The sequence below is a fragment of the Lissotriton vulgaris genome, chromosome 1_1 (genome assembly GCF_964263255.1).
Source record: "Lissotriton vulgaris chromosome 1_1, aLisVul1.2, whole genome shotgun sequence".
NCBI classification, from domain to species: Eukaryota; Metazoa; Chordata; class Amphibia; order Caudata; family Salamandridae; genus Lissotriton; species Lissotriton vulgaris.
In genome coordinates this window covers 1,913,752,642-1,913,778,880 of record NC_141685.1, presented here as the reverse complement: position 1 = coordinate 1,913,778,880, position 26,239 = coordinate 1,913,752,642, and positions in this window count along the sequence as shown.

Genomic DNA, 26,239 nt, shown 5'->3' with positions numbered 1-26,239 from the left:
AGCATCAGCAGCAAGGCAGGGGTGGTGAGTATCTGGGGAGGGTGACTTTAGCTGGGAGTGGATGCATGTGTACAGGGCCTGTGGCAGCGGTGACCCATGTGATGTGCATGTGTTTCTATGCTGTGCTGTGTGATGTGAGTGGCTACTGTGATGTGTGCTTGTATGACGCATTGGCCCACCCTGGCCTTACTGAGCTGATCCTCCCTGCTGTTCATTTCCAGATGTGTTAGGCTCCACATGGTCATTCATCATTGGGATAGTGTGGGGAATCTATATTGTGGTGAACTGCAGTGTCAACTTCATGTATGTCTACTCTGCATGCACCATGATGGTTGAGGCCAACACATCTGATAACAATGTGACCGAGATTACCACATGGTGCTTGCTATGGCTTACTTGCCATTGTGGCATTTAATGTCATAATAGGTGTGTGTGTTGTCCCCTCTTGTTCCCTGAAGGTCTGTCAGGGGTAATAAGTGTTGTACCCACATCATGTCCCTAGGGCAGGTCAAGTTGGGGATGGCACTCCATCTACGGGAAGGGTGTAGTGCTGTGTGGCATCAACATGCCTCACTCCTGGCAGTTATTCAGCGTTACAGGCACTGTTGTGGTCTATGGTGTGTGTTGCTGCACAGTGATTGCAGGGAGTGGTGGTTACCAAGTAGATTTGGGCCTCTCCTGTCCTGCATTGATTAGAATTCGTATGACCAGATGATGACACTTACACAACCCTATATCTCTCTCATGCAGATTCACAAGAGACCACGGAGGAACATGAGCCAGAAACCAGTGGTGGCGAGAGTAGCACTACAGCTGCAGCCGAGGCAAGAGACACAGAGCCCACCAGCGCATCTGAGGGGGACAGAAGTATGCAAGAGGAATCCCTGGCTGAGACACAGAGTAGCACATCATCTGATACCAGCGGGGATGCATCCATGTTGGCAGACACAGGGAATGGGGAGTCTGCATCATCATCTACCACCCAGCGGCCAGTGCCCAGCCTCCCATCCACTTCCTCTGGGGTTTCCCGTATCCGTGTCACTAAGAGGGGACGAGTCACATTCACACCTGGCACGGCTGCCCCTGCACCTGTCCCCCCTGATGCACTCAGTGCAGAGTGTGTTAAGCTCCTGCGACAGCTTTGTGTGGGCCAGACCACCCTGCTCAATGCCTTCAGTGACCATGACAAGAAATTAGGCCAGGTGATTGCATACATGGAGGGCATACACTCTGACGTGGGTGGGCTACACCGTACAGTCCAGGCGTTGTCATCCACAGTCACGTCAGCCCTTCAACAGGCACATGCTCCCATTGCATCTCAGGTGCCTTTGTCCACCCCCCAAGTAGTGGCCACATCAGATGACAGTGACCACGGTTCGCCTGCGTCTACGAAAAGGTACAGCACAAGGAGCACACAACAGACACAAGCCAAACACTCCCGCCCACATACACCATCCCCACTGAAGAGCATGTCCACCCCAGAATGCACAGACAAGAGCCAGTCAGGGAAGAGCAAGGCCAGAAGAGCAATCAGGCAGACATCAGGCTCACATGCCGCAGAGCCATCACCAGCAATAGACTCTCCTGTCACTAGATCTTCACACAAACCTACCCATGCAGTGTCTGTGCAGATTGAGGAGGTGTTGCATATCAGGGGTACACCTAGGAAGAGCACAGGGACACATCCACCCACCACATCTACCCCAATTCCACGACCATTGCTGCAGGTGGAGGAGGGCACTGTGGAGACCACCTGTGGCAAGAAATCAGAGGAGGGCAAAGGAGGGCACTGTAGGGGGTACACCTGGCAAGAAGGCAAAGGAGGGCACTGTAGGGGATACACCTAACAAGAAGGCAAAGGAGGGCACTGTAGTGACCAGCCCTGGCAAGAAGTCGAAGGTGGGCACTGTAGGGGGTACACCTGGCAAAGAGGTAAAGGTGGTACAGAGGCGTAGCCAGACCAAGCGTTCCACTGGATCCAGCACATCTCCAGAGGTGGTGCCAGTATCTGCACCTGATGTGGGACATTTGGGGTGTGTGCCAGTTGTGTCATCACCACTTCCGATCAACCCCAAGACAGGGAAGCCATTTCATATTCCCAAAAAGTGGAAGGGCCCCCCTCCCACCTCTCCCACCCACACTGTGTCAGAGGTTTGCATGACTCCACCTCCACGTGCCACTATGCCACCTGGTCCACACAGCCCTCCAGCTTGCAAAGCCACTCTTAGCACCACATCACCTCGGGCTCTGTCAACACAGTCAAGTGGGCCTTCAGTCACCGGCACACAGCCAGGTACAAGTCGGCATGACAGCCAAGAGTGAGTTGACATCCCCCTCATACGCCTGTGCCTCATAGAGGTGTGCTAGTCATGAACATTGTTTTGTATATGGGTGTGTTGCTGGCCCTGTTGCTCTGCTGTGTTGGCCTCTCACCTGCCATGGACACTGGCCCTGTTGCTCTGCTGTGCTGTACTCTCCCCTATGCAGCCTCTCATGTACTTGCTGGCTCACCTGCCATGGACACTGGCCCTGTTGCTCTGCTGTGTTGGCCTCTAACCTACCATGGACACTGGCTCTGTTGCTCTGCTGTGCTGTACTCTCTCCTATGCAGCCTCTCATGTACTTGCTGGCTCACCTGGCATGGACACTGGCCCTGTTGCTCTGCTGTGTTGGCTTCTCACCTGCCATGGACACTGGCCCTGTTGCTCTGCTGTGTTGGCCTCTCACCTGCCATGGACACTGGCCCTGTTGCTCTGCTGTGTTGGCCTCTCACCTGCCATGGACACTGGCCCTGTTGCTCTGCTGTGCTTTACTCTACCCTATGCAGCCTCTCATGTACTTGCTGGCTCACCTGTCATGGACACTGGCCCTGTTGCTCTGCTGTGTTGGCCTCTCACCTGCCATGGACACTGGCCCTGTTGCTCTGCTGTGTTAGCCTCCCACCTGTGCTATGGACAATGGCCTTCCTGTTTGTGTTTCACCTGTGCATATTATCTTGACTGTGTACATCATTTTGTGCCTTGCTGTTGTCTACTATTGTTCTATTGCTACATCTGTGCAATATGTGAATAAATACAGTTGCTTCTGTTGTGTGTTTGGTCAGTGTCCTTGCTGATTAAAGTTCTATTTGTGTTTGCATTTGATTGGCTGTGCCCCATGCTCTATGTATCACTTCAACATTGCAAGGCTCTTTGCAGGCCTCAGATTTTTAGACATGGGTGACAGGGTCTTCAGTTCATTCTTACCCTGATTATGGTGTAATCTGTGATGGCTATTTTACCTGCCATGCAGTTATCTTCTTAGTGATTTGCTATTGTTGGATACACTGTTCACATGTCAGGTTGTGGGACACTGCCAGCACGGGGTGTGAGGCTGTGCTAAGGTTTTGGAGCAGGTTGGGATATGTCATGATGTATGTGTGTGGATTCCTTTATGTGTGCCCAGCCGTGTATGTGTTTGGTTATCTGGTGTTGGCCCTTAGTCCTGGTACCATGGCCTACATGAGATGCGTGGACTTGGGTGTAGTAGAGGTGTGCAGTGTGAAGGGTGTAAGTTTGGATGTATGTGTCCCTGGATTGTGAGAGACACACATGTGTCACCCAGGAGTTGTATGCCTCTTGTTTGTTTTGTCTTGCCCTGTGTAGAAGATTGTATGCACTTGTGTGAGCGGTTTGTAGTGCACTGTGGTGTGTGTTGGTGTGTCCATGCAGTTGTGTGTGACTCCTCCTAGTTGATTTTGTAAGTTTGAAGTGTGCAAAGTGGGTGAGTTGCACATCAGTGTTGTGTTTGAGTGATTCTCAATGTGTCTTGGGTGTGTTTGTGTAGACTGTGTGGCCCTGCTGCTCCACACTGGCATTGTGTTTGTGTTTGTGATGCATTGCAGGCACATGGTAGTTTTTCTACTCCTGTATGGCATGGTGTGTATGGTGTTACGCCATCCTCTATGTGTGCCACTTGTGCATTGCCATTATGTGTCTTCCCTCCCTCTATTTGTGTGAGGGACACCCATTACATGTCTGCTACTACATGCAGGGTATTTCACTTTCATGTCAGCTGTCCCCTTGGTTTCAATGTGTGTGTTCCTCCCCATCACTTCCTTTGTGAGCTTGTGCTTTGTGGTGCAGTTCTTGGGCCATAAGTGTTGTTCCACTCTGGACATTGCCACAATGGTGTATGTGTGCACTTCAGCTGTGTGTGCTGCCCGGTGTTATGGTGGAGATGGATTGGCTCTTGTGTCCCGGAGTGGTGCATGTGTAGTTGTTGTGTTGGATGTGTTGGTGTTGGATGTGGTATTGGTTCAGTTCCTGGGTGTGCTGTAGTATTTGTGCAATGCTGAATTGTGGTGCGTATGATGTGGTTGTGTTCATCATGTGTGTGTGTGGCTGTTGTGCTTGTTCTGCACACACTACTTGTTAAGCATGCAGTGCTGTGTGTATGTGGCCTGGGCATTGCCTGATGTGCACCCCCTGATGCCTTGTGGTGTTTGTTGATTGGTGTTTGATGTGCATCTGTGGTAGGTTTGATGTGGCAGTGTGTGTTTGTTCAGATGCACTTCTTGTGTGATTTGTGTTATGGTGTGTGTGTTTTGTTCCTGAGTGATGATGTTGTGTACTCCTGTTGTGTCTGTGCTCCCATTGCTTTTCCCCAGTTGGGAGTACAGGGTATATCTGTTTCTGTTGGAGTTCAGTATGTGTTCCTATAGTGTGTGTGTGTTGTTCTTGTGCAGGCTTTTGTTGAGCCATCCCTGTGTGTGTTTGTGGCTACACCCAGGGTATGTGTTTGTTTGTGTGTGTATGTGCTGGCAAGGATTGTGAGCCTTCAGTGTGCGTGGCTCTGGTGATGTGTGTTACTTGTCAGCCACTGCTGCAGTGGCTGTCTCCCTGGTTGTGTGATGTGTGGTGCAGGGTGTGTACTGTGCTTGCTTGTTGCAGTGCTTGTTGGTGTGCTTGGGAGTGCACGGGATGGGCACGTGGCCTGTGACTTGATGGGGTGTGTTGCAGTGTGGTTTGTGGAGGTGTGGCCCTGTGGTGTTTGTGCCCTGTCCATGCCTTCGGAGTGGCCCTGCCTTCTGCATAGTATGCATGTGTCGACCGCGGCAGTGACGTGACCGGGAGCGGGACGTTGCTGCTGGTTTGCATACGATGTGTGTCCCGGATGCTGAGGGGTGCCATGGTGTCAGGTGGGTGATGTGTGGGTGCCCTTGTGGATGTGTTGCGACTCCCAGCAGGGTGTCTGTGTGGGCATTGGACCCTGTGTCGGCCTGTGTGTTGTGTGTTGCATTTGTGTAGTTGCGTATCTACGGCGGCGTCCGCATCGGCCCATCTGACGATAGTGTTGTAGGAGGAACATCGCCGGGTGCATATGGAGGGCTGGGTTCATGGTGTTCAGGTCCGGGTCTCGGCTATCTCGCTCCGCTGTCGAGTTTCCGCCTGATCAAACTGGGCGGTGTCTCCGCTGCGGTGCGTCGGCTTGTTTGGGCCATCCTAATTTGTTGGGCGGGCGGACGTCATTCCGCACGGCGGAGAGTCTCGATTGGCTGCCACCGCTGCGGTGTCGGGCACACTTCGATGGCGGTGTGCGGCGCTCCGCGGCAGACGGGAAATGGCCTATGTTTTGCTATCCTAATGTTGCGGACTTGAGTTCCGCTGCTCGCGGGTAGAAAAAGCTGTTTTTCCGTTCCGCCACCACCACGGTGGTGCCACAGCAAGACATCCTAATAGCCCCTATGATACTCTTTCCAAGCCTATCTCAGGAAAAAATCCTTCCTCTTGTTATTCCAGTAACATATAAAGCATTAATCAAACCCTAAATCCCTAATTGCAATCTTCTACTGTCTCCCTGTCTCAAATCATCCACATTCCTTTTCTGAGATTTTCAATCTATTTCCTTGTCTCTGTTCTTTTGCTCTTCTCTGTAGTTCTAATGATTTCTCTCCTTCACTGCCAGGCCTGTCCCTTTCCTGGTGTGGGCCCTCAAGGCTTTCCTGTGCTCTCCCCACATATGGAGCATATGGCTCTATTAGTACCTTTCCTTAAGGCATAGGGTGCAGTCTTAACAAATAAATGGGCTTCAGTCAAGCCCGGCACGGATGTATGACATAATATCGAAAGACAAAATATAGACATACATAAATATCGAAGCAAAAATATTGACATAAAAAATATCGAAGTTGTATCTACATAAAGGCAAGTACAAAAATATCGGAAACAAAATATCGTAGTACAAAAATATCGAAATAAAAAACATTGTTTTTTTAACTGTATTAATAATAATGTAAAAATAATTAAAAAATACATATAATTAAAAAAATTATACATATACACATTAAAACATATTGAAAAAATAATAACTAATACATATACATTTAAAATAAATTAAAAACTCTACATATAAATTAATATATAATTACTCCACATATTGCATCAGTAGGGAAAGCGATGGATAGGGTAGGGGTAAAAATTACTATCCCCACTCCAGTGAGTGCAACAGTGGAGAAAGCGTTGGATAGCATAGGGGTAAAAATTACTATTCCCACTCCAGTGAGTGCAACAGTATGGAAAGCATTGAATAGTGTAGGCGTAAAAAATATTATTCCCACTCCAAAGGGTGCCACAGTAGGGAAAGCGTTGGATAGCGGAGGGGTAAAAATTACTATTCCCACTCCAGAGGGTGCAACAGTAGGGAAAGGGTTGGATAGCGTAGGGGTAAAAATGACTATTCCCACTCCAGAGGGTGCAACAGTAGGGATAGCGCTGGATAGCGTAGGGGTAAAAATTACTTTTCCAACTCCAAAGGGTGCAACAGTAGGGAAAGCGTTGGATAGTGTGGGATTAAAAATTACTATTCCCACTCCAGAGGGTGCAACAATAGGGAAAGTGCTAGATAGTGTAGGGGTAAAGATTACTATTCCCACTCCAGAGGGTGCAATAGTAGGGAAAGCGCAGGATAGCATAGGGGTTATATTAACATACTTATCAATTACATATTTTTTTATTCAAAAAAAGATGTAATATTTTATTTACAAAAATATATTACTAAATTTCAATTATTTATAATTAATATTTACTTAAATAACAAAAAATTACTTACCACACTACTCCCCCTTCAACCCACAACACACTACACATACAAAAAAACACAATTAATCTAAATATCAATTAATCAATTAATAACAATTAATATTAATAAATTAATGTAATTATAAATGAACTAATTGACAAATATTAATTACCAATTAATAATTATTGACCAATTAATAATTAACAAGAAATTATTTTACAATAAGAATAAACAATATGTATTAATAAATTATTTATAATTAATATTATAAAATAATTTGAAAAACGAATTACCAATTAATTAGTTAACAATTAATTAATAATAAATACCAATAAATAAATACAATCTTTTTAATTAATTTAATTTAATTATTTCACACCCTATTCCCCTATAAACACACAACCCACTACACATAAATAAATCACATAAACAATTTAATTATCATTTAATCAATTAATAATAATTAATTACCAATTAATTATTAATTAACAATAACAAAAAATAAAACATATTAATACAGTAACTCTAATTAATTTAATTAACTAATTTATAATAATTAATTACCAATTAACTATTGATTAACAATTAATTATTAATCAATAATATGAAAAAAACATAATAATTAATTAATTATAATTAAATTACTTCCCACCCTATTTACCTATAAACCCACAACCCGCTCTGATACTAAAACGCAAAATGTAAACAAAATTACTAATTTCTAAACATACATTAAAAAACATGTTTAACAAACATATAAAATACATAATAAAATACATAACACTAAACAACATTTCGATATTAGTAAGATCGATATATTTGATATCAATATTACTAACTTCGATATTAAAACCATCGATATTACTTCCCTTAAAGTCGATATTCTGTCCATCGATATTATTGCACATCGATATTCTGTATCAGTGAAATTAAAACATCAATATTACTGTATGACGATATTTTAATTTCAATATTTTGGCTACTCACCGCCCGGCACACAAGGGACACTAACTGAAAAAACTGTGGCACAGAGGAAAGCGGACCTGAAATCCTGCAAGATTACCAAATCTTGTAAGATGAGATCGCCATGTGGGTGCAGCTCCTAATTACAAAGCACCCATCTTCCAGAAGCTGTTTGCTGTTAAGATACTGAGTAAAGCAGTATCTCCTCATCATCACTCTGTTGCGTCTGGATCCTCTTCTGCAGCCGCAAGTTTCAAGCTCCTGCCAAGTCAATTCAAGTCAAAAAGCAATGCTTATTTGGAATATTGCTCTTCAAGCAGCATAAAAACATTTTATAAATAGCCTAAAATCATCACAATTCCACTGATAATTCCATTAAGATAGATAACCTATGAACAATGAATAAAGGACCATCCATACAATGAGTGACATAGTAGCCTAGTTTCATAATGTAAACATTTTCAGCACACCCCTACTAAGAGTATAATAAAAGGTTAGAAGATGATTTGAAAACCTTATGTTAGTAAATACGTGCAAATTAATAGAGATCATCCTGTAATATTGCTATAGACCCAGTACAATTAGCACCTATATTCTCAAATATTTTTTCCATAAAAAAACTTTTTCCAGCCTTCATATAGCTTCCAACTGCAATTGCAATATTGAAGATTAGGCATATCAGTGAGAAGATCTACAGCATGGGCCCGTGATACAGTACCATATTTTTAGAAAAATGGGACGTGAGAATAATTTCTGCTGGGCTAAAACTGTTACACAGTCTAATAATGTGTGCATAATGTCACATTTCGTTCCTAGTGTGCATATACAATTGACATCAGGCTACATCCTTTCTGCTTTTATTTTCTCATGTGTGAACCAAGGGTTAATGCCAATTCTTGATCTGAAAATGTTTCCAGGTATGGGTACCAGGCTTCATTCAGCCAGGTAGCCCTAATAAATTGTACAGATTTTTTCTTGCTCAGGTACTCCACATCTACCCTCCTAGACAGGTCTTGCACTTGAGATCAGAGTGTACTCTTAGTAATTTCAATCTGGAGTGAGTGTTGGCAAATTCTCACATTCAGGTTCTCGCAAACCGTGTACAGTTTCTTTCTAGTGTCCCTGGCCCATTTTAAACTACTGAGCTGAATCTCATTTCTACACCATTGAGAGACCATTTGTATAGCCTCGGGATCCTGACGTTTCCAGAACCTTAGCTGGACCATTTGATCTGGAATCATTGCTGAGCCTGGTAACGGCAGAAGGGATTTTAAACATTTCCCTTCCTGCAAATCCCAGCCATTTTTACCACTTAGGTAACAAACTTCCGCTCTGTACAATACTTGGGTGGGTATCATTGCACAATAGGCCTTTAACAGTGGTCTATGGGACATCTCCCCATAGTCCTGGTTACATTTTTTCTACCCACGTACCGATATAAAGGTTTTCTGGGCTTTAAATGTGTGTACCACATTAGACTACTATCAAACCAGATCCCAAGGTATTTGTATTCACTCACAATTTCTAATTTTAATGGACCTAAAAACCAGCTACACCTGGGGTTTCTTTTACCAAAGCATAAAATGTAGGTTTTATCCAAACTTACAGTTAAATGCTTTGACACACATTACTCTCTGAATGCATTTAGCTTCCTTTGAAGTCCTAACTCGGTCCGATCAAAAATGACTGGGTCGTCTGCCTACAATAGGCATGAAAGGTATTTACCATTCATTTTTGGGCTGGCACTTCTATCAACTTCTAAAGCTGAGGGCAAATCTGCTTGGAAAAGGGCAAAGAGTAAGAGGGCTAGCACACAGGCCTGTCTAGGACGTTCTCAATGGCTATTTTGGATGCTAAGGACCCGACCATTTTCTTAATGATCTGCGCAGAGTTCCCTCTATGTAGTTCTTGAATTATGACCAGCAGACCTTCAGAGATGTTGTATTTTTTCAGAGTATCCCATAGACATTTATGGTCCACTAATTCAAACGCTGCCCAAAAGTCCACAAAGCAGCACTATAACCTCCCTAAATTGACTTCCGTGCCACTGCCCATCGGGCGATGCAATGGTCAATAGTGGAGTGGCCTTCCTTAAAGCCACCCTGTTCAACCGGCACAATCGACCGCTGCTCCACCCAATCCTTCAGTCTTCCTAATATTATTTTTGCAAAGACTTTCTCCCCTATGTCCAGCAGATTGATCAATCTATAATTTTTCGGGGCTTTCATGTCACCCTTCCTATGCACGGGCCTAATTACTGTACCCTTCCAATTCTTTGGGATTCTTCCTTAATCTAAAATAGCTAAAGATTTATGTGACAGAAATTCAGCCCACCAATGTAACTGGGACTTCATTATAATAGCTGGGAGGTTATCGGGTCCTGCTGCTCTGCTTAGATGTAACTTCTTTGAAGTCTATTTTTAAGTCTTCCACTAGCCCGCCCCAATGCAGCACTTCTCCTACTTCGGGTGTGCTACATGTACCATACAATTCCTTCAAATATTCCTCCCTTGCAGCTTCTTCTACCACACAATTCATGGCCCTAACTGGTTGTTCTGATGCTGTCCGAACTTCCGTATATTTTTTGTTTCGATGGTTTCCAACAGGTTTTCCCAGCATTTCTCTTTGTGGATTCTTTTCAAACTTCTAACTAATGTTTTGTATTCACTACTCAGTTTTTTATGTTTTATATACCTGTCCAGATCATATTTAACTCTACAGATTTGTGCTTCTCTCCTTATCTCCCTTTTCTTCTTTAAACATCCTTCGGAGAACCACTTAGCTTGCCTTATCAGAATTATTTGTTGGTTCTTCGCCCTTGTATTCTTATTTCTTCATTTAATTCGAAGGCATTGCACTACCTGTTCGATTTTTCTCTCAAACCATTCCAGATTCTACCCTCTGGCACTTCCCAAATATAGCTCCTGTTGTAATTTTGCCAGTTTTGCTATGTATTCATCTGTTAATCTGGTTGTCACCGACTTGGATACTCTACTTGTTGTGGGATTACTGTATCTCGTGGGCTCAAATTCTCTCTTGAGACCTCAATCTGCAAGGGGTTATGGTCTCTACCTTCCCTTTGAAATACCCGGAACCCCTTGATTAATGCAAAGTTCTAGGCTGGTGTAAAAACATAGTCTATTGGGCAGTTTTGTGTGCCTATTTTAAATGTTTTCTTGGTCAGGCAATCTCTATCCATCCTACCATTCAGGCAGAATAGACCCTTTGTACCCAAACACTTTCCTAAGGTTATATCTTGTCTTGAGGAGGTACAGTCTGGGAAATCAGCCATTATTATATCATAATCTTCCAATTCTTCGTTAAACCAAGGATCTAGCTTATTTGGTTTCCATTTATGGTTGAAATCTCCCAATATTAGAATCAAGTCAGAGACATATTTTCACATAAGGTATCAATGTCTTCTTTAAAATACCCCCTCTCTGCCCCATAGTCCAGGAGGCAGCCCCATTGCATATAGACATTTATAAGGGCCAGGTTTTCACACTTTTTGTCTGAGACAAACAGAGATATCCTACACGCAAGCAATCATTTACATTTTATGCTGAGGGACATCACATCCTTCACAATTTTAGTTGATAAAGTTATAATCCCTCCTGCTGGGCAGCCAACCCTTTTTCTTTGTGGGTCTGTGAAGCTGAACAAAGCCATCAATTATAGGGGGTTTTATCGCATAACCAAGTTTCTTGTAAACATATATTCTCAGTACTCTGGCCCAGCTCTTTTATACTTTCTTGTTTTACAGATCCTCCAAGACTATTTAGCTTCCAGGATATGATCTTCAGGCTATGCGACAACCCATTATCCTACTTAATTTATCGTAAGCAGTCATCTTCCCAATTATACCACTGGGAGAGGCCTGCTCGGCTGCTAATCAACTCAACATGGAACAAGTCAGAACTATCCAAGACTGTAATGTGCTTGCGCTCGCAGCGCTCTAACTAACTACCACTTACCTTGAGTTCATAGGATCTGAAACCCTGCAACAAAAGGGAAGACATTAGAAGTGAGAACAAACAAAAGATTGATGCACAACAGTTTGGATACTAACATTTGTGTTTATAATTATAGCATAACATATTTGTGAAATTTCTAGAAGAATATTTAGGAATGTGAAAGTAACATGCCTTAGGAATAACAGCACATCTTTTTGTATCTTCTAACTTCATGGTAGTTTAGAGACTTCCTAAGAAAATGAGTTCCTTACCTGTAACTACAGTTCTCCAGTATTGGTATCTGTCATAGATTCACATGCCCTAAGTCATCTCAATAGCCATAGTAGGTGTCCTACGGTATACATATAACAGCATTAGATAACACTACCAAGGGCAGCAATGTAATGAACAGTCACTGCAATAGCCTATCCATTTTCTTTTGAAAAAAAGAACCAAACATAAGTAGCAGCCAATCAGGCGATGGCACCCTCTTGAAAAATCCCAAGAGAGGCAAGGTTCCTCAGATTTTAAAGCACAAATGTGAAACTTTATGCCTTGAGGAAATAAGGGAAGCATCTCAGAGGAGGAGGGTAGGTCGCATTTGAATCTATGAAAGATACCAATACAGGAGAACTATTGTTACACTTAAGTAACTCATTTTCTTCTCCAGTGTTGGATCTTTCATAGATTTACATGCTTGGACCAGAGTAGCTAGCAGTTGCATAGACAAACATGTATAGTAACAATCCACTATATATATTTATATATATATTTAAAGCCCACAGATGGGCTTCATGCAGCAGTGTCCGTTCTGAATCCTGCGCTGAAACGCCACCAAAAGCCATCCAGCCTCTGAGGAAGAAGGTTTACCCTTTGAAACGCGTCAGGCTTACAGGATGGAAAGGCTGTTAAACCGGATCATGCTGCAGGCGATGTTTTTACCTGAATAAAGACTCTGGTTACCGCTGATTCTGAGTGCGACTCATTGCCTGGGCAACTTTGGAGCTTGATATACTGGCGGCAGACCCAGCCGCTGAGGACGCACCACCCCGAGAGAATTGGAGGGCCACGGGTTCCGCAGCTATGGAGCCTTTTGGTGGCGTTTCAGCGCAGGATTCAGAACGGACACTGCTGCATGAGGCCCATCTGTGGGCTTTAAACCTTTAGGAACAGTATGTAATGCGAGGACCACATCTCCCATAAGCCCCACTGAGTCATAGGAACAGCCCATCTGAGGGCGTGGACATTGGCTTTAAAGAAAGGAGGTGTGGCATGCGAAAACCGGATCCATCCAGCCTCTGAGGAAGAAGGTTTACCCTTTGAAACGCGTCAGGCTTACAGGATGGAAAGGCTGTTAAACCGGATCATGCTGCAGGCGATGTTTTTACCTGAATAAAGACTCTGGTTACCGCTGATTCTGAGTGCGACTCATTGCGTGGGCAACTTTGGAGCTTGATATACTGGCGGCAGACCCAGCCGCCGAGGACGCACCACCCCGAGAGAATTGGAGGGCCACGGGTTCCGCAGCTATGGAGCCTTTTGGTGGCGTTTCAGCGCAGGATTCAGAACGGACACTGCTGCATGAGGCCCATCTGTGGGCTTTAAACCTTTAGGAACAGTATGTAATGCGAGGACCACATCTCCCATAAGGTGTGTTACCGCTACAACGCATCTTTTACAACGCGTTCCGTTACAACGCGATTTTTACATCGCAAATACCATTACAATGCATGCCATTACAACGCATGGCATTACATAGCAGATGCTATTACAACGCATGGCATTACATCGTAAGTTTTGGTAAGTATTTAATTTTTTATTTTTTTTTATTTAATATTTTATAATTGATTTAATTATTATTAATTATTTAAAAATATTTATTTCGTTTTTAAATATTATAAATTAAATATATTAATTTAAGTATTTTTTAAAATAAGTATGAGTATAGGAGTATATGTTTTGGGGTACTGATGTATATGTTTTGGGGTGTTTGGGTATTTTTAGGTTTTAGGTTTTTGGGGTACAGGGGTGTTTTTAGGTTTTAGGGCAGTGTTTGGGTTTTGGGGTACAGGGGTGTTTTTAGGTTTTAGGGCAGTGTTTGGGTTTTGGGGTACAGGGGTGTTTTTAGGTTTTAGGGCAGTGTTTGGGTTTTGGGGTACAGGGGTGTTTTTAGGTTTTAGGGCAGGGTTTGGGTTTTGGGGTACAGGGGTGTTTTTAGGTTTTAGGGCAGGGTTTGGGTTTTGGGGTACAGGGGTGTTTTTAGGTTTTAGGGCTGGGTTTGGGTTTTGGGGTACAGGGGTGTTTTTAGGTTTTAGGGCAGGGTTTGGGTTTTGGGGTACAGGGGTGTTTTTAGGTTTTAGGGCTGGGTTTGGGTTTTGGGGTACAGGGGTGTTTTTAGGTTTTAGGGCTGGGTTTGGGTTTTGGGGTACAGGGGTGTTTTTAGGTTTTAGGGCAGGGTTTGGGTTTTGGGGTACAGGGGTGTTTTTAGGTTTTAGGGCAGGGTTTGGGTTTTGGGGTACAGGGGTGTTTTTAGGTTTTAGGGCAGGGTTTGGGTTTTGGGGTACAGGGGTGTTTTTAGGTTTTAGGGCAGGGTTTGTTTTTTGGGGTACAGGGGTATTACGACTTTATATAAATTAAATTAATTAAATTAATTTTATTTAATTTAATTAAAATAATAACTATATTTACAATTATTAATTTAATTGTATTAATAAACGATTATAATTAAATTATATTATTTAAAAATGTTTAATTAATTAAATTCTTTTAATTTTATTAAATATAATTATATTATGTATTATTTATAAATTAATTAAATTATAATTATATTTATTGTTATTAATTACATTATATTATTTTCTATTTATAAATTTTTTATATATCATTAATTATATTATTTTAAATATATTAAATTAATATCAATTTTAATATTAATTAAATTACTATAATTAAATTAATTACTGTTTTAAAAATGTTATATTATTTTTATTATTTTAAATTAATTTAATTAACTTTATTAAATTTTTAAAAAAAAAGATATACTTACCTATACTTACGATGTAATGCCATGCGTTGTAAAAGTATCTGCTATGTAATGCCATGCGTTGTAATGGCATGCATTGTAATGGTATTTGCGATGTAAAAAACGCGTTGTAACGGAACGCGTTGTAATACATCGCGTTGTACTGACACCAATCCCTCCCATAAGCCCCACTGAGTCATAGGAACAGCCCATCTGAGGGCGTGGACATTGGCTTTAAAGAAAGGAGGTGTGGCATGCGAAAACCGGATCCATCCAGCCTCTGAGGAAGAAGGTTTACCCTTTGAAACGCGTCAGGCTTACAGGATGGAAAGGCTGTTAAACCGGATCATGCTGCAGGCGATGTTTTTACCTGAATAAAGACTCTGGTTACCGCTGATTCTGAGTGCGACTCATTGCGTGGGCAACTTTGGAGCTTGATATACTGGCGGCAGACCCAGCCGCCGAGGACGCACCACCCCGAGAGAATTGGAGGGCCACGGGTTCCGCATCTATGGAGCCTTTTGGTGGCGTTTCAGCGCAGGATTCAGAACGGACACTGCTGCATGAGGCCCATCTGTGGGCTTTAAACCTTTAGGAACAGTATGTAATGCGAGGACCACATCTCCCATAAGCCCCACTGAGTCATAGGAACAGCCCATCTGAGGGCGTGGACATTGGCTTTAAAGAAAGGAGGTGTGGCATGCGAAAACCGGATCCATCCAGCCTCTGAGGAAGAAGGTTTACCCTTTGAAACGCGTCAGGCTTACAGGATGGAAAGGCTGTTAAACCGGATCATGCTGCAGGCGATGTTTTTACCTGAATAAAGACTCTGGTTACCGCTGATTCTGAGTGCGACTCATTGCGGGGGCAACTTTGGAGCTTGATATACTGGCGGCAGACCCAGCCGCCGAGGACGCACCACCCCGAGAGAATTGGAGGGCCACGGGTTCCGCAGCTTTGGAGCCTTTTGGTGGCGTTTCAGCGCAGGATTCAGAACGGACACTGCTGCATGAGGCCCATCTGTGGGCTTTAAACCTTTAGGAACAGTATGTAATGCGAGGACCACATCTCCCATAAGCCCCACTGAGTCATAGGAACAGCCCATCTGAGGGCATGGACATTGGCTTTAAAGAAAGGAGGTGTGGCATGCAAAAACCGGATCCATCCAGCCTCTGAGGAAGAAGGTTTACCCTTTGAAACGCGTCAGGCTTACAGGATGGAAAGGCTGTTAAACCGGATCATGCTGCAGGCGATGTTTTTACCTGAATAAAGACTCTGGTTACCGCTGATTCTGAGTGCGACTCATTGCGTGGGCAACTTTGGAGCTTGATATACTGGTGGCAGACCCAGCCGCCGAGGACGCACCACCCCGAGAGAATTGGAGGGCCACGGGTTCCGCAGCTATGGAGCCTTTTGGTGGCGTTTCAGCGCAGGATTCAGAACGGACACTGCTGCATGAGGCCCATCTGTGGGCTTTAAACTTTTAGGAACAGTATGTAATGCGAGGACCACATCTCCCATAAGCCCCACTGAGTCATAGGAACAGCCCATCTGAGGGCGTGGACATTGGCTTTAAAGAAAGGAGGTGTGGCATGCGAAAACCGGATCCATCCAGCCTCTGAGGAAGAAGGTTTACCCTTTGAAACGCGTCAGGCTTACAGGATGGAAAGGCTGTTAAACCGGATCATGCTGCAGGCGATGTTTTTACCTGAATAAAGACTCTGGTTACCGCTGATTCTGAGTGCGACTCATTGCGGGGGCAACTTTGGAGCTTGATATACTGGTGGCAGACCCAGCCGCCGAGGACGCACCACCCCGAGAGAATTGGAGGGCCACGGGTTCCGCAGCTTTGGAGCCTTTTGGTGGCGTTTCAGCGCAGGATTCAGAACGGACACTGCTGCATGAGGCCCATCTGTGGGCTTTAAACCTTTAGGAACAGTATGTAATGCGAGGACCACATCTCCCATAAGCCCCACTGAGTCATAGGAACAGCCCATCTGAGGGCGTGGACATTGGCTTTAAAGAAAGGAGGTGTGGCATGCAAAAACCGGATCCATCCAGCCTCTGAGGAAGAAGGTTTACCCTTTGAAACGCGTCAGGCTTACAGGATGGAAAGGCTGTTAAACCGGATCATGCTGCAGGCGATGTTTTTACCTGAATAAAGACTCTGGTTACCGCTGATTCTGAGTGCGACTCATTGCGTGGGCAACTTTGGAGCTTGATATACTGGTGGCAGACCCAGCCGCCGAGGACGCACCACCCCGAGAGAATTGGAGGGCCACGGGTTCCGCAGCTATGGAGCCTTTTGGTGGCGTTTCAGCGCAGGATTCAGAACGGACACTGCTGCATGAGGCCCATCTGTGGGCTTTAAACCTTTAGGAACAGTATGTAATGCGAGGACCACATCTCCCATAAGCCCCACTGAGTCATAGGAACAGCCCATCTGAGGGCGTGGACATTGGCTTTAAAGAAAGGAGGTGTGGCATGCGAAAACCGGATCCATCCAGCCTCTGAGGAAGAAGGTTTACCCTTTGAAACGCGTCAGGCTTACAGGATGGAAAGGCTGTTAAACCGGATCATGCTGCAGGCGATGTTTTTACCTGAATAAAGACTCTGGTTACCGCTGATTCTGAGTGCGACTCATTGCGTGGGCAACTTTGGAGCTTGATATATATATATAATGGCAACCATGAGTGTGCACAGGGTGAAATAAAGACGCTTTAAAACAACCTCATCGGGTCCGTCTTCGTTATTTGGCTTTTATTGAATATCGAAGTTCCAGTCATATATATATATATATATATATATATATATATATATATATATATATATATATATATATATATATATATATATATATATATACTCTTAGAGGATGGTGGGTAACGATATGCATGCAAATACTGAAACATATATAAGATATAATCTAGCTATCTACTGTCAGTATTTATACCAAGTACCATGAAAACAAAATTGCATAACATCATTATAAGTTGGTAAAGGCACATAATAGCGAAGGAAAAAACACCTCTAATAGTAGAGGCTCACTTTATTGAAATAGATGACGTAGAACCACCTGTTTGACTTCTGCTTCACTGTAGGTTGCCATATCCAGGCAGTAATGCCATGTGAAAGTATAAGCTTTCTTCCATGTAGCTGCATGGCAAACCTTGTCCAATGGTACTCCAGCAAAAAGAGCAGCAGAAGAGGACACTGCTCTTGTAGAATGTGCCTTCGCCTTGATCATAAGCGGTTTACCCGCCTTAGTATGACAGAGCTGAATAGCAGAAGCAATCCATTGCGCAATCGTTTTTTTGTGACAGCAGAACCCAGTCTTAGAGGCCCATAAGAGATTAGCAGTTGATCTGTTCTGCGTAGCTGTTTGGTTCTTTGCAAATAAAACTTAAGGCACCATTTGACATTCAATAAGTGAAGAGATTTCTCTGGCGGGGAAGAAGGATGTGGGGAAAAAAGTGCGCAGGACAACAGGTTCATTAAGGTGCAACTGAGATGGAATCTTCTGGATTAATTTAGGGTTTCTTCTCAGTACAACATAGTCCTCTGTAAAGGGTAATAAAAGGCCTCTCATGGTGAAGGCTTGAATTTCACTTACTCTCCTTGCAGAAGTAAGCGCAAGAAGTAATGCCACTTTCCAGGTGAGAAACTTGAGCTATTTTGTGAATTGGTTCAAACTGTGGTTTCATTTGTTGAGACAGAACTACATTAAGGGGCCATTCCGGGGGAGGTGACCAACTGGGAGGAAAAGCCCTGAATAATCCCTTCATGAACTGCTTGATGATGCAAAAAGAGCAAAGGGAAGAAGCTTCAGAAGTAAATCTGTATTGATAGAGGGCTGCGAGGTTGACCCTTACTGATGCATACGCCAGACCTGATTTTACCATAGATAGGAGATAAGGCAACATTTGTTCAAGAGATGAGAGAAGAGGATAAGTGTTATTTCGAAGGCACCAAGAAGAAAAACGTTTCCATTTCAGTCTGGACGTTTTAGTAGTGGACTCGGCTCCAGCTCTGGACAATATATCTCTACAGTCTTGGGGAATGGCTAAGGGCCAGATGTAGGTGGCCATTTACTGACTGGTAATGGCCGATTTCGGCCGTTACCGACCGGTAAATGGTCATTTGTGATGTAGGGCCCCTATTTTACCGATTCGGTAAATTTACCGAATCAGTAAATTTACCGAATCCGTAAAATACTGATTCAGTATTTTTACCGATTCGGTAACTTGCAGATGTAGGTGGGACTCTTCTGAGTCCCACAGGCCTTACAGAATCGGTATTTTACCACCCAATCCAATTGGGTGGTAAAATACCGAATCCAGGTGTGCATGCACATGTGTGCATGCACACCTATGCCATGTGACAGACAGACATGCCCTTAGGGCATGTCTGTGTGCCACATGTCACACGTGCCTGAATTCGGGGTGCTAGAGGGTGTCAAAGTGACTGGGTGAGAGTACTCTGCTTAAATCAGAAACTCTGTCCATCACCACCCCTTGTTGTTAAATATTTTGTCCACCATAAGCGTGGAAGGGTATACTCAGATGTGAGTCCCTTGCTCATTGCACCATCAGGATTCAAGCAAGCCGGGCCGATGACGGTTGAAATGCCAGAAACCAGTCCCCGGAAGCTTGTTTCATTCCCAGTGTAAGAATTGGCTTGGTAGTTTGGTTTGCCCTGTTCCCATTATGCAATGGGACAGGAACAGACTAATTTGCTTATAGCCAGGTTCTGAGCTGGGATGGTGCAGTGAGCTAAAAAACGGTTTTGGATCTAGCCCTGATCTCTTGACTGGGTGAGAGTACTCTGCTTAAATCAGAAACTCTGTCCATCACCACCCCTTGTTGTTAAATATTTTGTCCACCATAAGCGTGGAAGGGTATACTCAGATGTGAGTCCCTTGCTCATTGCACCATCAGGATTCAAGCAAGCCGGGCCGATGACGGTTGAAATGCCAGAAACCGGTCCCCGGAAGCTTGTTTCATTCCCAGTGTAAGAATTGGCTTGGTAGTTTGGTTTGCCCTGTTCCCATTATGCAATGGGACAGGAACAGACTAATTTGCTTATAGCCAGGTTCTGAGCTGGGATGGTGCAGTGAGCTAAAAAACGGTGTTGGATCTAGCCCTGATCTCTTGACTGGGTGAGAGTACTCTGCTTAAATCAGAAACTCTGTCCATCACCACCCCTTGTTGTTAAATATTTTGTCCACCATAAGCGTGGAAGGGTATACTCAGATGTGAGTCCCTTGCTCATTGCACCATCAGGATTCAAGCAAGCCGGGCCGATGACGGTTGAAATGCCAGAAACCGGTCCCCAGAAGCTTGTTTCATTCCCAGTGTAAGAATTGGCTTGGTAGTTTGGTTTGCCCTGTTCCCATTATGCAATGGGACAGGAACAGACTAATTTGCTTATAGCCAGGTTCTGAGCTGGGATGGTGCAGTGAGCTAAAAAACGGTGTTGGATCTAGCCCTGATCTCTTGACTGGGTGAGAGTACTCTGCTTAAATCAGAAACTCTGTCCATCACCAGCCCTTGTTGTTAAATATTTTGTCCACCATAAGCGTGGAAGGGTATACTCAGATGTGAGTCCCTTGCTCATTGCACCATGAGGATTCAAGCAAGCCGGGCCGATGACGGTTGAAATGCCAGAAACCGGTCCCCGGAAGCTTGTTTCATTCCCAGTGTAAGAATTGCCTTGGTAGTTTGGTTTGCCCTGTTCCCAATAGGCAATGGGACAGGAACAGACTAATTTGCTTATAGCCAGGTTCTGAGCTGGGATGGTGCAGTGAGCTAAAAAACGGTGTTGGATCTAGCCCTGATCTCTTGACTGGGTGAGAGTACTCTGCTTAAATCAGAAACTCTGTCTATCACCACCCCTTGTTGTTAAATATTTTGTCCACCATAAGCGTGGAAGGGTATACTCAGATGTGAGTCCCTTGCTCATTGCACCATCAGGATTCAAGCAAGCCGGGCCGATGACGGTTGAAATGCCAGAAACCGGTCCCCGGAAGCTTGTTTCATTCCCAGTGTAAGAATTGGCTTGGTAGTTTGGTTTGCCCTGTTCCCATTATGCAATGGGACAGGAACAGACTAATTTGCTTATAGCCAGGTTCTGAGCTGGGATGGTGCAGTGAGCTAAAAAACGGTGTTGGATCTAGCCCTGATCTCTTGACTGGGTGAGAGTACTCTGCTTAAATCAGAAACTCTGTCCATCACCACCCCTTGTTGTTAAATATTTTGTCCACCATAAGCGTGGAAGGGTATACTCAGATGTGAGTCCCTTGCTCATTGCACCATCAGGATTCAAGCAAGCCGGGCCGATGACGGTTGAAATGCCAGAAACCGGTCCCCGGAAGCTTGTTTCATTCCCAGTGTAAGAATTGGCTTGGTAGTTTGGTTTGCCCTGTTCCCATTATGCAATGGGACAGGAACAGACTAATTTGCTTATAGCCAGGTTCTGAGCTGGGATGGTGCAGTGAGCTAAAAAACGGTGTTGGATCTAGCCCTGATCTCTTGACTGGGTGAGAGTACTCTGCTTAAATCAGAAACTCTGTCCATCACCACCCCTTGTTGTTAAATATTTTGTCCACCATAAGCGTGGAAGGGTATACTCAGATGTGAGTCCCTTGCTCATTGCACCATCAGGATTCAAGCAAGCCGGGCCGATGACGGTTGAAATGCCAGAAACCGGTCCCCGGAAGCTTGTTTCATTCCCAGTGTAAGAATTGGCTTGGTAGTTTGGTTTGCCCTGTTCCCATTATGCAATGGGACAGGAACAGACTAATTTGCTTATAGCCAGGTTCTGAGCTGGGATGGTGCAGTGAGCTAAAAAACGGTGTTGGATCTAGCCCTGATCTCTTGACTGGGTGAGAGTACTCTGCTTAAATCAGAAACTCTGTCCATCACCACCCCTTGTTAAATATTTTGTCCACCATAAGCGTGGATGGGTATACTCAGATGTGAGTCCCTTGCTCATTGCACCATCAGGATTCAAGCAAGCCGGGCCGATGACGGTTGAAATGCCAGAAACCGGTCCCCGGATGCTTGTTTCATTCCCAGTGTAAGAATTGGCTTGGTAGTTTGGTTTGCCCTGTTCCCATTATGCAATGGGACAGGAACAGACTAATTTGCTTATAGCCAGGTTCTGAGCTGGGATGGTGCAGTGAGCTAAAAAACGGTGTTGGATCTAGCCCTGATCTCTTGACTGGGTGAGAGTACTCTGCTTAAATCAGAAACTCTGCCCATCACCACCCCTTGTTGTTAAATATTTTGTCCACCATAAGCGTGGAAGGGTATACTCAGATGGGAGTCCCTTGCTCATTGCACCATCAGGATTCAAGCAAGCCGGGCCGATGACGGTTGAAATGCCAGAAACCGGTCCCCGGAAGCTTGTTTCATTCCCAGTGTAAGAATTGGCTTGGTAGTTTGGTTTGCCCTGTTCCCATTATGCAATGGGACAGGAACAGACTAATTTGCTTATAGCCAGGTTCTGAGCTGGGATGGTGCAGTGAGCTAAAAAACGGTGTTGGATCTAGCCCTGATCTCTTGACTGGGTGAGAGTACTCTGCTTAAATCAGAAACTCTGTCCATCACCACCCCTTGTTGTTAAATATTTTGTCCACCATAAGCGTGGAAGGGTATACTCAGATGTGAGTCCCTTGCTCATTGCACCATCAGGATTCAAGCAAGCCGGGCCGATGACGGTTGAAATGCCAGAAACCGGTCCCCTGAAGCTTGTTTCATTCCCAGTGTAAGAATTGGCTTGGTAGTTTGGTTTGCCCTGTTCCCATTATGCAATGGGACAGGAACAGACTAATTTGCTTATAGCCAGGTTCTGAGCTGGGATGGTGCAGTGAGCTAACAAACGGTGTTGGATCTAGCCCTGATCTCTTGACTGGGTGAGAGTACTCTGCTTAAATCAGAAACTCTGTCCATCACCACCCCTTGTTGTTAAATATTTTGTCCACCATAAGCGTGGAAGGGTATACTCAGATGTGAGTCCCTTGCTCATTGCACCATCAGGATTCAAGCAAGCCGGGCCGATGACGGTTGAAATGCCAGAAACCAGTCCCCGGAAGCTTGTTTCATTCCCAGTGTAAGAATTGGCTTGGTAGTTTGGTTTGCCCTGTTCCCATTATGCAATGGGACAGGAACAGACTAATTTGCTTATAGCCAGGTTCTGAGCTGGGATGGTGCAGTGAGCTAAAAAACGGTGTTGGATTTAGCCCTGATCTCTTGACTGGATGAGAGTACTCTGCTTAAATCAGAAACTCTGTCCATCACCACCCCTTGTTGTTAAATAAAGTGACACCCCCTGCACCCTTGCAACATTCAGTATTTACCGAATCAGTAAATGCCGATTCGGTAATACCCATTGATTCCTATGGGCTTCAATGCCCATAGGAATCAATGGGCATTATCGAATCAGTATTTACCGATTCGGTAAATACCGATTCTTACAGAATCGGTAATTCAATTACCGATTCTACCTAAATCTCCCCCCTTCTATTTTACCGATTCATAAATACCAAATCGGTAAAATTTGGTATTTATGAATCTGTAAAATAGAATTACCTACATCTGGCCCTAAATCTCTGAACTCATTGAACTCAGGTGCCAAGCATGCAACTGAAAAGAAGCTGGGTGTGGATGCAAGATTTGTCCCTCGCTCATGGTTAGCAGAGTCATCGTTACTGGCAGGCGATAGGGCTTGGATTGTGACAGCAGGAGTCGCTCCATGAACCAATGCTGGCGAGGCCAATGTGGAGCAATGAGGATGAGCTGGCAAGGTTCCCTTTTCATTTTCATCAGCACCCTGAAAATGAGAGGTCATGGGGGAAAATTGTACGCAAAGATCCCTGACCATCTTAACAAAAACGCATTCCCCATGACCCTCTGAGATGCAAATAGGTCTAAGTTGGGTGTTCCCCATTTCTGGAAGATGGAATGGAGAATCAGCTGATCGAGTTTCAACTCGTGATTTATTTGACGTAAACGTGGTGCTGTGATAAAATCTAGGCTATGACCATATTTTATTACATCCAGGACCCATTTGCCTGTGGTTATTTTCTGCCATAACGAGATAACGAGATAGAGAAGTTTACTTGGATGAGGTAAGCGCAGGAAGACCGGCGAGACATCATCACTGTTTTCTGACAGAATCTCTGGGTTGACCTTGTTGCCTCTGCATGGGCAGTCTGGAGTAAGCAGTCTGAGGTTTTGCACAATATTGCTTCTGATGTGGTAGAAAGGGTGAAATTAAGTGTAAGCCTCAGGTTGGTATTTATGGTAACCACCTCAAAATGAATAGGCTGCTCTGCTACGTGCTCCACGAAAGGGTTTTTTCCTGTATTGGAGCAGTCCCAAAGCCTTAGCTGTGTCAGTGTCTGTCTTTATGGTCTGTAAGGCATCATCAATATGTTTGCCAAAAAGTGTCACACCATCAATCAGAATATCCAGTATTTTGCTTGGTACCTCAGGGCACAATGTGCCTTCAGCCAATCCTGATGCCTAAGGACAGCTGCTCCAGCGAGCTGACATAAGGCCAATGAAGCCACATCCATAGAAGCATCTATAATTTCTGATTCAGATCTTTTTCCTTCAGGAAGAATCTTTCTTTCTTCTAGTCTTTTATCCTCCGGAAGAAGGTCTATGTAAGGATCGATATCGGGGCACATTTGGCAGTCGTATCTTGCTAATATCGCTAGAGCATTACCCGAGTGTACAGTAGTACCTGAAGTGGTTGTAAATCTCTTGCCAATATTATCAAGGCGCCTTTCCTCCTTGTCAGGTGGTGCAGTAATAGGCGCTGAAGGATTACTTGATCTCCATTGGGCAGCCTGTGAGATAACGGAATCTGGCTTAGGATGCCCAGCCAGACAAGCTGGAGCATCATCAGGAGCTCTATATTTTTTGCAAATCCCGGGCAAGACCGGGATAAACGTGGCAGTGTTTTCATAACCTTCACAACTTCCTCTCAGATGTGATCTATAATGGGTATTACTCTCACAGTATTTGCTTCTATGGATGTGGCTTCATTAGCTGTTTGTCAGCTCGCTAGAACGGCTGTCCTTAGGCATCAGGGTTGGCTGAAGGCAATTTGTGCCCTAAGGTGCCAAGCAAAATACTGGACATGCTGGTTGATGGTGCGACGCTTTTTGGCAAACATATTGTATGTTTGGTCAAATGTGTGTGTGTCTGCAACCGCTCATTACCATTCATTACTGATGGTTATCAGGCATTTGGGATTCTTGTACACTTATTGGCATCTACGTGGCACCAACCATCCAGAGTGGCAATTGGAGTTCTATGTTTCTTTACACTAAAACAGAATAATCACAGTAGATCCAAAATCCAGATGGTAACATGCACAGAAGCTATCCAGAGTTTCTGAGTCACTTGTGCCATAGCATTCAGTATGAGTTGGATGCTGCCGGTCGGGTTTGTATATGCTTGCAAACATCTACATAAGCATGCTTGAAATGATGGTCCTTTGACTCCGAGATATACATGAGTCATTAATAATATCATGGCTATTTTCCATGTAGCGCCCCTATTTTGAGTGCCTAGAAAAGAGGGAACCAAACTTTTAAAAACGATATAACTAAAATAGTAGTTTATATATATATATATTCATATGTGAGAAATAGTTATGGTGTTTCTAATCACCAAAACAAATATTTTTTTAGGCAACTACCATAAGGATATTTGGGAATTTTTGAATAAATAAGAGGTGAAATACATCAACCGTTCAGGACGAACTTCCTTTGTCTAAGGTAGGCGCTTGTCTGTAGGACTTGGTCCTCACATATGCCGACAGTCTTGGTTTGAAATATGATTCAAATGCATGCAGACAGTTACTTGATCTATAATTTGTAGGTGCATACTGGTACATGTTCCTTTTTTCCCTCTTTTCATTATTATAGATCAAGCCTCTGTAAAAATATAAAATAAAATTCGTGGGGAGACTAAGAATTTTTGTTTCCTGATTCACTTTAAAAACTGGAAACAAAGGAAATAGAAAATTAAATCAATCGATACTACTAAATATTGAAATTGGAAATCGATACGCCTCGACACACCGTTTGCGGTAGGGAATATTCTATACTCTCATTTGATATATAAAATTTTTTTTCAATGTAAGCAATTACTGGCGAATGTTTGAAATGCACTGATAATAAGGTGTTGGATGGAGAGGGATCCTTTGGGGTTAATCTTGGGAAGCT